Here is an 8898-nt window from a genome sequence, read left to right on the forward strand (position 1 = left end):
CCTAGGGGAATATCAAATCTTGAAAATAGTACAGTACAGAAACACAACAAATATCATGCTTTGCACCAACGGAAATAATAACATAGCAAACATGTGCACGACATCACCCTTCATGCTTTTACTCTCGTCCTTACCATAAGAAACAATAGAAATGGTACGACATCACCCTTCGTGCATTAACTCTCTCATAACATGGCACGGCATCACCCTTCGTGCATTATCAATATCATAATACGGCATGGCATCACCCTTCGTGCAATAACACTCACTCACAGTATCTTGTACGGCATCACCCTTCGTGCTTTATACTCTTCCTCACCCAAATAACAGAAACAATAACAACCCGGCAAGGGAATCATCAATAACCAACTTCGTTTCAACATTTAACTTCACGATATAAATCTCAACTTGAGTCAATACTCAACCAATATCCAATACCAGGAAAACATAATAAGACTTGTTTAACATGAAGAATAACCAGCTTAAGCATGAACAGTACGTATAAAGAAATACAACAGTCACAAATATAAGACTCACTCGCATGCTATGACCCGACAACAACGTATAGATACTCGTCACCTCACCTATACATCTTACTCAACAGTTAAACACATAGAAAATAAGGCAACAATACCTAATCCCTCAAGCTAAGGTTAGCCACAACAATTACCTCGATTCCACGACCGAACTCAAGCCTCAAATTCCCAAATTTGCAAAATCCCCAAGTCTTCCTAAAATCCCTAATTCTACCATGAAAGAACAAGATTTAGGGCTAAAAATCTAATGGGTGTTGATGAAAATTGAAGGAAATGAGTTGAAGAACACAAACCTATGAATTGGTGTTGAAATCCCTCTTCAAAATCGCTCTTAGGTCGAGTTTTTATGAAAGAGTTGTGAGTTTTTGATAAAATCCCGATTATGGTTCTGTTTTTTAAAAGACTAGACAGGCTTTCTTCGCTTCCACGATGCACTGCGGCCAGAATGGCCTTCCCTTTCGCGAAGAGTTGTTCGCGTTCGCGATGGTCTTCCCCCTTGACCATCGTGTTCGCGGGCCTTGGACCGCGTTCGCGAAGAACAACTCTAAGATTCCCCAGCCCACCTCTATTTTACTCTACGTGTTCGCGTGATGCCGGTCACGTTCGCGGAGAGCAGCCCCAGTGCTTTGCGTTCTCGACTATGGCTTCACGTTCGCGATGAACAATCCCCTCCCCAGCCCAGGTTGCAATTCACGTTCGCAAGAGTTGCTTCGCGAATGCGAAGCACAAAGTATCAGCATAGTAGAAGCAGCAACATAACAGATTTTTCTAAGTTTAAAACATCCCGTAGCCTATCCGAAACTCACCCGATCCCTTGGGTCTCCAAACCAAACATGCACACAAGTCTAAAAACATCATACGGACTTGTTCACCCGATCAAATCAGCAAAATAACACCTAGAACTACGAATTTAGCATCAAATTGCATGAAATTTTCAAGATAGTTCAAAAGTTCTATTTTCTCAACCAAAGGTCCGAATCACGTCAAATCAGTCCTGTTTCTCACCAATTTCACAGATAAGGTATAAATATCATAACGGACCTGTACCGGGCTCCGGAACCACTATACGGACCCGGTATCAACAAAATCAATTATTAAACAAATTCTTAAAACCTTTATTTTTCGAGTTTAACAATTTTCATCAAAAATTTATTTCTCGGGCTAGGGACCTCAAAATTTGATTCCGGGCATATGCCCAAGTCCCATATATTTTTAGGGGCCCTCTGGGACCGCCAATGTCACGACGCGGTTCCCACCCTCGGGAGTCGTGATGGCGCCTATTAGTACGAGCTAGGCAAGCCAAATAAATTTCACAATTTACCCTTTTTTTTCTCATTTTACATTCATTGGCAATTCTAATAATGATAATAACATTTAAACAGCGGAATAACATAAGCGGAAGAAAGAAGCCATAAGCTAACTGACCACGAATATCTAATACAACTGTTTAAACCTCGACTACCCAGAACTGGTGTTACAGTATAACAGACGGTCTAAGAATACTACAAATAAAGGTCTGAAAGAAATAGATACAACACTGTCTCTGGAAATACATGAAAAAAACAGGAATACTAGATGGAACGAGATGCCAAGGCCTACGGACGCATGCAGGACTACCTCGGGTCGCCTGATGAACAAGAATCAGCAATCCCACTGCGGTCCAAAGTCTACAACTCTGGGTTTGCACAAAAGAGTGCAGAGTGTAGTATCAGCACAACCGACCCCATGTGCTAGTAAGTGTCTAGCCTAACCTCGGCGAAGTACTGACGAGGCTAGGACCAGGCTACCAAATAAACCTGTGCAATTTAACTATATACAGCAGAAAAGAAGTACAGAAAGAAACAGTCATATACAGTCAAGTATGGGAGGGGGAAAAACATGCTGCGGGGAAACACCGAATAGTAACAGAAGAGCGACAAATAAATATGAGGATCACAACAGTTTAATTTAAAATAGGAAGGGGAAATTATGCTGCGGAGTACAACAAGTATCAATAGGAAGCCAGCAATTTAGGGTAGAGAAATCGTAACACAGTCATCAATAAAAATTAGGAAAATCAAAGTCAAGTGCACGACATCACCCTTCGTGCTTTTACTCTCTCTCACCAAAACAATACACGACATCACCCTTCGTGCTTTACGCTCTTCCTCACCCAAACAACAATCACAAGGCAAATAGGGCAAGGGAACCTATAACCTCGAAATAAGATCAAATAACAACAGAAAATCATTATGTAAACGTAAAGGACAACATAACTCAATTATCAGCAATAATCAGGGAAATCAAGGACAAGTGCACGGCATCACCCTTCGTGCTTTTACTCTCGTCCTCACCATAAGAATTAATACAATAGGCACGGAATGGTACATCGTGCGGCACGGCATCACCTTTCGTGCTTTACACTCTTTCCTCACCATGAAATTAATATAATAGGCACAGAATGGTACATCGTGCGGCACGGCATCACCCTTCGTGTTTTACACTCTTTCCTCACGAAACAAACAATGCACGGTATCACCCTTCGTGCTTTAACTCTCTTCCTCACCCAAACAACAATCACAAACAATAGGGATGGGGAATAAATGAAATTGTAACAAAAATCCCGGCAAGGGAGCAACACTTCAACAAATAAATCCCGGCAAGGGAACAACATCAGTAATATCAACATCCCGGCAAGGGAGATAACCAATAAATCAACAATAGCCCGGCAAGGGTGTCAACATAATAACTTCTTTTCTTTCTCACTTTTACTTCACAATTCACTTCATAACTCGAGCCAATGCTCTAGAGAGTCAATTATCACTTACACTTTCACAATTCGTTACACAACTTGAGCCAACGCTCCTTAAATGTTCATTGGTCACAATTCCTTCCACAAACTTTACATAACATATAGAAACCATCACCAAGACATGAAAAATACAACAAAGTCCTGAAAATCACAATATAAGACCCACGGGCATGCTAGACACTAACGTATAGATACTCGTCACCATGCCAATACGTCGTACTCAACAATTACGACATAGCAAATAAGACTCAACTCCTAATCCCTCAAGCTAAGGTTAGACCAAACACTTACCTCGATGCCACGAACACAATTCACTATCCAATTATAGCTTTACCCCTTGATTCCACCACCAATTCGCTCGTATCTCGTCACGGGTTACTTAATTACATCAATAAACGCTAAATGAATCAATTTGAATGCATGAAAATGAATTTCCCAAAGTTTTGCCCAAAAAGTCAAAAATCGCCCGCGGGCCCACATGGTCAAAACCCGAGGTTCGAACCAAAACCCGACTACCCATTCCCCCACGAACCCAAATATATAATTTGTTTTGAAATCGGACCTCAAATCGAGGTTCAAATCCCTAATTTTTGAAAAACCTAGGTTCTACCCAAAACACCCAATTTCCCCTATGAAAATCATTGATTTGAAGTTGAAATCATGTTAAAAGATGTTAAGAATTGAAGAAAGTTAGTTAAAAATGACTTACAATTGATTTGGAGAAGAAGAAATCCTTGAAAAATCGCCTAAGTATTTTTAGGTTTTGAGAGAATATGTAAAATGGGTTTTAAATCGTCTAAGAATAAAAGTTGCAGGTCTCTGATATGGGAATTGCGAACAGGCGTTCGCAATTGCGAACAACCTCTGCTGGCTTGGGAATTGCGAAAAAAGTTTGGGAAATGCGAACCTGGGAATTGCGAAAAAAGTTTGAAAAATGCGAACAAGCTTGGGAATTGCGAAAAATGTTTGGGAAATGCGAACCTTTGAATTGCGAAGAAAGTTTGGGAAATGCGAACAAGCCTGGTAATTGGGAAAATTTTTTGGGAAATGCGAACCTGGTAATTGCGAAGAAAGTTTGGAAAATGCGAACAAGCCTGGTAATTGCGAAAAATATTTGGGAAATGCGAACACGAGAATTGCTTGGAAAGTTTGGGAAATGCGAACAAGCCTGATAATTGCGAAAAATGTTTGGGAAATGCGAAGCCTGCAGGCCTGCAATTCCTTAAGTCCAAAATTTCACCCTGTGGCCTATCCAAAACTCACCCGAGCCCTCGGGGCTCCGAACCAAATATACACACAACCTCAAAAATATCCTACGGACTTATTCGTGTACTCAAATCACCAAAATAACATCATGAACATCAAATTAAACCTCAAGATCAATGAAATTTCTCAAAACTTCTTTAAACATCCAATTTTGCATTTAAGGTCCAGATCACGTCAAATGGATTCCGTTTCTATCCAAACTTCATAGAATTATCTTAAATCATATATAAGACCTGTACGGGATGCCGGAACCAAAATACGGGCCTGATACCAACATGTTCTAATCAAAATTCATTTCTAAACCTTATAAACAATTTCAGAAAACAATTTCTTTCAAAAATTCATTTCTCGGGCTTGGGACCTCGGAATTCGATTCCGGGCATACGCCCAAGTCCCATATTTTCCTACGGACCCTCCGAGATCGTCAAATCATGGGTCCGGGTCCGTTTACCCAAAACATTGACCGAAGTCAAATTAATTCATTTTATAGTCAAAACTTATCATTTTGCACAAATTTTCACATTTAGGCTTTCTGGCTACGCGCTCGAACTGCGCACGTAAATCAAGGTGATGCTAAGAGAGGTTTTAAGGCCTCGGAACATAGAATTTCATTTAAAACAAGTGATGACCTTTTGGGTCATCACATTCTCCACCTCTAAAACAACCGTTCGTCCTCGAACGAACAAAAGAAGGAAGTACCTGAGTCGGGGAAAAGATGGGGATAATGGCTCCGCATATCAGACTCGGACTCCCAGGTCGATGCCTCAGGAGGCTGACCTCTCCACTGAACGCGAACAGAAGGAAAACTCTTCGATCTTAACTAACGAATCTGCCGGTCTAGAATAGCTACCGCCTCCTCCTCATAAGACAAGTCCTTGTCCAACTGGACAGTGCTGAAATCTAACACGTGGGATGGATCGCCGTGATATTTCCGAAGCATGGACACATGAAAAACTGGATGCACGGCTGATAAGCTCGGCGGCAATGCAAGTCTATAAGACATCTCTCCCACTCGATCAAGAATCTCAAACGGGCCAATGAACCTAGGGCTAAGCTTGCCCTTCTTCCCAAATCTCAACACGCCCTTCATAGGCCACACTCGAAGCAATACCCGCTCACCGACCATGAAAGCCAAATCTCGAACCTTGCGGTCGGCACAACTCTTTTTCCTGGACTGAGCTGTATGAAGCCTATCCTGAATGATCCTGACCTTGTCCAAGGCATCCTGAACCAGATCCGTACCCAACAACGAGCCTCTCCCGGCTCAAACTATCAAACCGGGGACTGACACCGCCTACCATATAAAGCCTCATAAGGAGCCATCTGGATACTCGACTGGTAGCTATTATTGTAGGAAAACTCCGCTAAAGGCAAATAATTGATCCTACGAGCCTCCAAAGTCAATGACACAAGCTCGGAGCATATCCTCCAGAATCTGAATAGTCCAACTGCCCGTCCGTTTGAGGATGAAACTCTGTGCTCAACTCAACCCGCGTGCCTAACTCTCACTGAACTGCTCTCTAGAAAAGCGAGGTAAACTGCGTACTTCGGTCTGAAATGATAGACACGGGCACGCCATGAAGACGAACAATCTCCCGGATATAGATCTCAGCTAACATCTCAGAAGAATAGGAGACTGTCACAGGAATGAAATGCACTGACTTGGTTAGCCTATCAACAATGAACCATACTGCGTCGAACTTCCTCCGAGTCCGCGGGAGTCCAACAACGAAATTCATAGTGATCCGCTCCCACTTCCACTCGGGAAGCTCAATCCTTTGAAATGAACCACAGGCCTCTGATGCTCGTACTTAACCTGCTGACAATTCAAACACCGAGCCACATATGCAACGATATCCTTCTTCATTCTCCGCCACCAATAAATGTTGCCGCAAATCCTGATACATCTTCGCGGCGCCCGAAATAATAGAGTACCTGGATCTATGGGCCTCCTCTAAAATCAACTCTCGGAGTCCATCCACATTAGGCACACAAACTCGACCCTGCAATCTCAAAACTCCATCATCACCCAAAGTAACCTGCTTGGCATCTCCGTGCTGCACCGTGTCTCTGAGAACACACAAATGGGGATCATCATACTGCCTATCATGGATACGCTCCAATAAAGAAGAACGAACGACCGTGCAAGCTAACACACGACCGGGCTCAGAAACATCCAGCCTCACAAACTGATTGGCCAAAGCCTGAACATCCAAAGCAAGCGTCTCTCACCGACCGGAATATAAGCTAAACTGCCCATACTGGCTGACTTCTTACTTAAGGCATCGGCCACTACATTGGCCTTTCCCGGGCGATATAAGATAGTGAATATATCATAATGTCATATGAAGACTACCACGAACGAATCCAAATAAGGCCTGAACACTCGGTTCATCAAATCCATAAGAGCTGCTGGGGAATTTGTCAACCCGAATGACATCACCAGGAACTCATAATGCCCGTACCTAGTGTGGAAAGCTGCTTATCCTCAACTGATGGTAACCAGATCTCAATTCAATCTTCGAAAATACCTTGGCACCCTGAAGCTGATCAAACAAATCATCAATCCTCGGCAATGGATACTTATTCTTGATTGTAACCTTGTTCATCTACCGGTAATCAATACACATTCGCATCGACCCATCCTTCTTTTTAACAAACAACACCGGCGCACCCCAAGGCGAAACACTGGGTCTAATGAAACCCTTCTTAAGCAAGTCTTGCAACTGCTCCTTCAACTCTTTCAACTCAGGCGGGGCCATACGATACGGCAGGATATAGATGGGCTGAGTGCCCGGAGCCAAAAGTCAATATCCCTGTCGGGTGGCATACCCGGCAGGTCTGAAGGGAAAACCTCAGGAAACTCACGAACAACGGGCACAAAATTTATGGAAGGAACCTCAGCACTAGAATCACGAACATATGCCAAATACGCCAAACACCCCTTCTCGACCATACATCGAGCCTTCACATAAGAGATAACACTACGGGTAGAATGACCAGGAGTCCCTCTCCACTCTAAACGAGGCAAACCCGGTAAAGCTAAGGTCACAGTCTTGGCGTGACAGTCCAAGAAAGCGTGGTAAGGTGATAATCCGTCCATTAGCAATATAACACCGAAATTATCCATGTCCAGAAGAAGCAAATCTACACTAGTCTCAAGACCTCCAATAACCACTATACATGAACAATGGATGCGATCCACCACAATAGAATCACCTGCCGGCGTAGATACTTAAACAGGGGCACTCAAAGAATCACTAGGCATGACTAGATACGACGCAAAATAAAACCGAAGCTTCTCTACCACAAACCAGAACAATACCTGCACCTCCACCTCTAATACCTTTACCTCTACCTCTAGCATCTCTACCTCCACCTATAATACCTCTACCTCCCCCTTTGATACCTCTACCTCCCCCTCTAATACCTCTCTCTGAGTGATGTGGAAAAACTTCTCCAGAAATAGCTGCGAGAACTGCTCCCAAGTCGAAGCTGGCGATTCGGCTGGTCTAGCCAAGTAATAATCTCTCCACCAAGTCTTGGCGGATCCAGACAAGCGAAAAGTAGCAAAATCGACCCCATTGGTCTCGACTATCCCTATGTTTCTAAGAACCTCATAACAGCTGTGTTGATAACCCTGGGGATCCTCAGTAAATGCACCGCTGAATGTAATAGTGAAGAGCTTGGGGAAACTTATCCAATCTCCACAAAGCCTCCGAAGACGTAGTTGATCTATCACCGGTCTGTGTTGCTGCCCGGCTGAAGAAGCGATACATGACCTCTTCTCGCGAAAGAACAAGAGTAGAGGTTTCAATTTAGCATTGAGAGAACAAAATCGCACGACAGGAAAGAATGAATGTGAAGTTTTTCCTAACTCTGTAGCCTCTGGGGGATAAATACAGACGTCTCTGTACCGATCCCTCAGACTCTACTAAGCTTGTCTGTAAACTGTGAGACCCATGTAACCTAGAGCTCTGATACCAACTTGTCACGACCCGGTTCCCACCCTCGGGAGTCGTGATGGTGCCTACTAGTACGAGCTAGGCAAGCCAAATAAATTTCATAATTTACCCCTTTTTTTTCTCATTTTACATTCATTGGCAATTCTAATAATGATAATAACATTTAAACAGCGGAATTTAACATAAGCGGAAGAAAGAAGCCATAAGCTAACTGACCACGAGTATCTAATACAACTGTTTGAACCTCGACTACCCAGAACTGGTGTCACAGTATCATAGACGGTCTAAGAATACTACAAATAAAGGTCTGAAAGAAATAGATACAAAACTGTCTCTGGAA

This window comes from Nicotiana attenuata, unplaced genomic scaffold (assembly GCF_001879085.1).
Source record: "Nicotiana attenuata strain UT unplaced genomic scaffold, NIATTr2, whole genome shotgun sequence".
Classification (NCBI taxonomy): Eukaryota; Viridiplantae; Streptophyta; class Magnoliopsida; order Solanales; family Solanaceae; genus Nicotiana; species Nicotiana attenuata.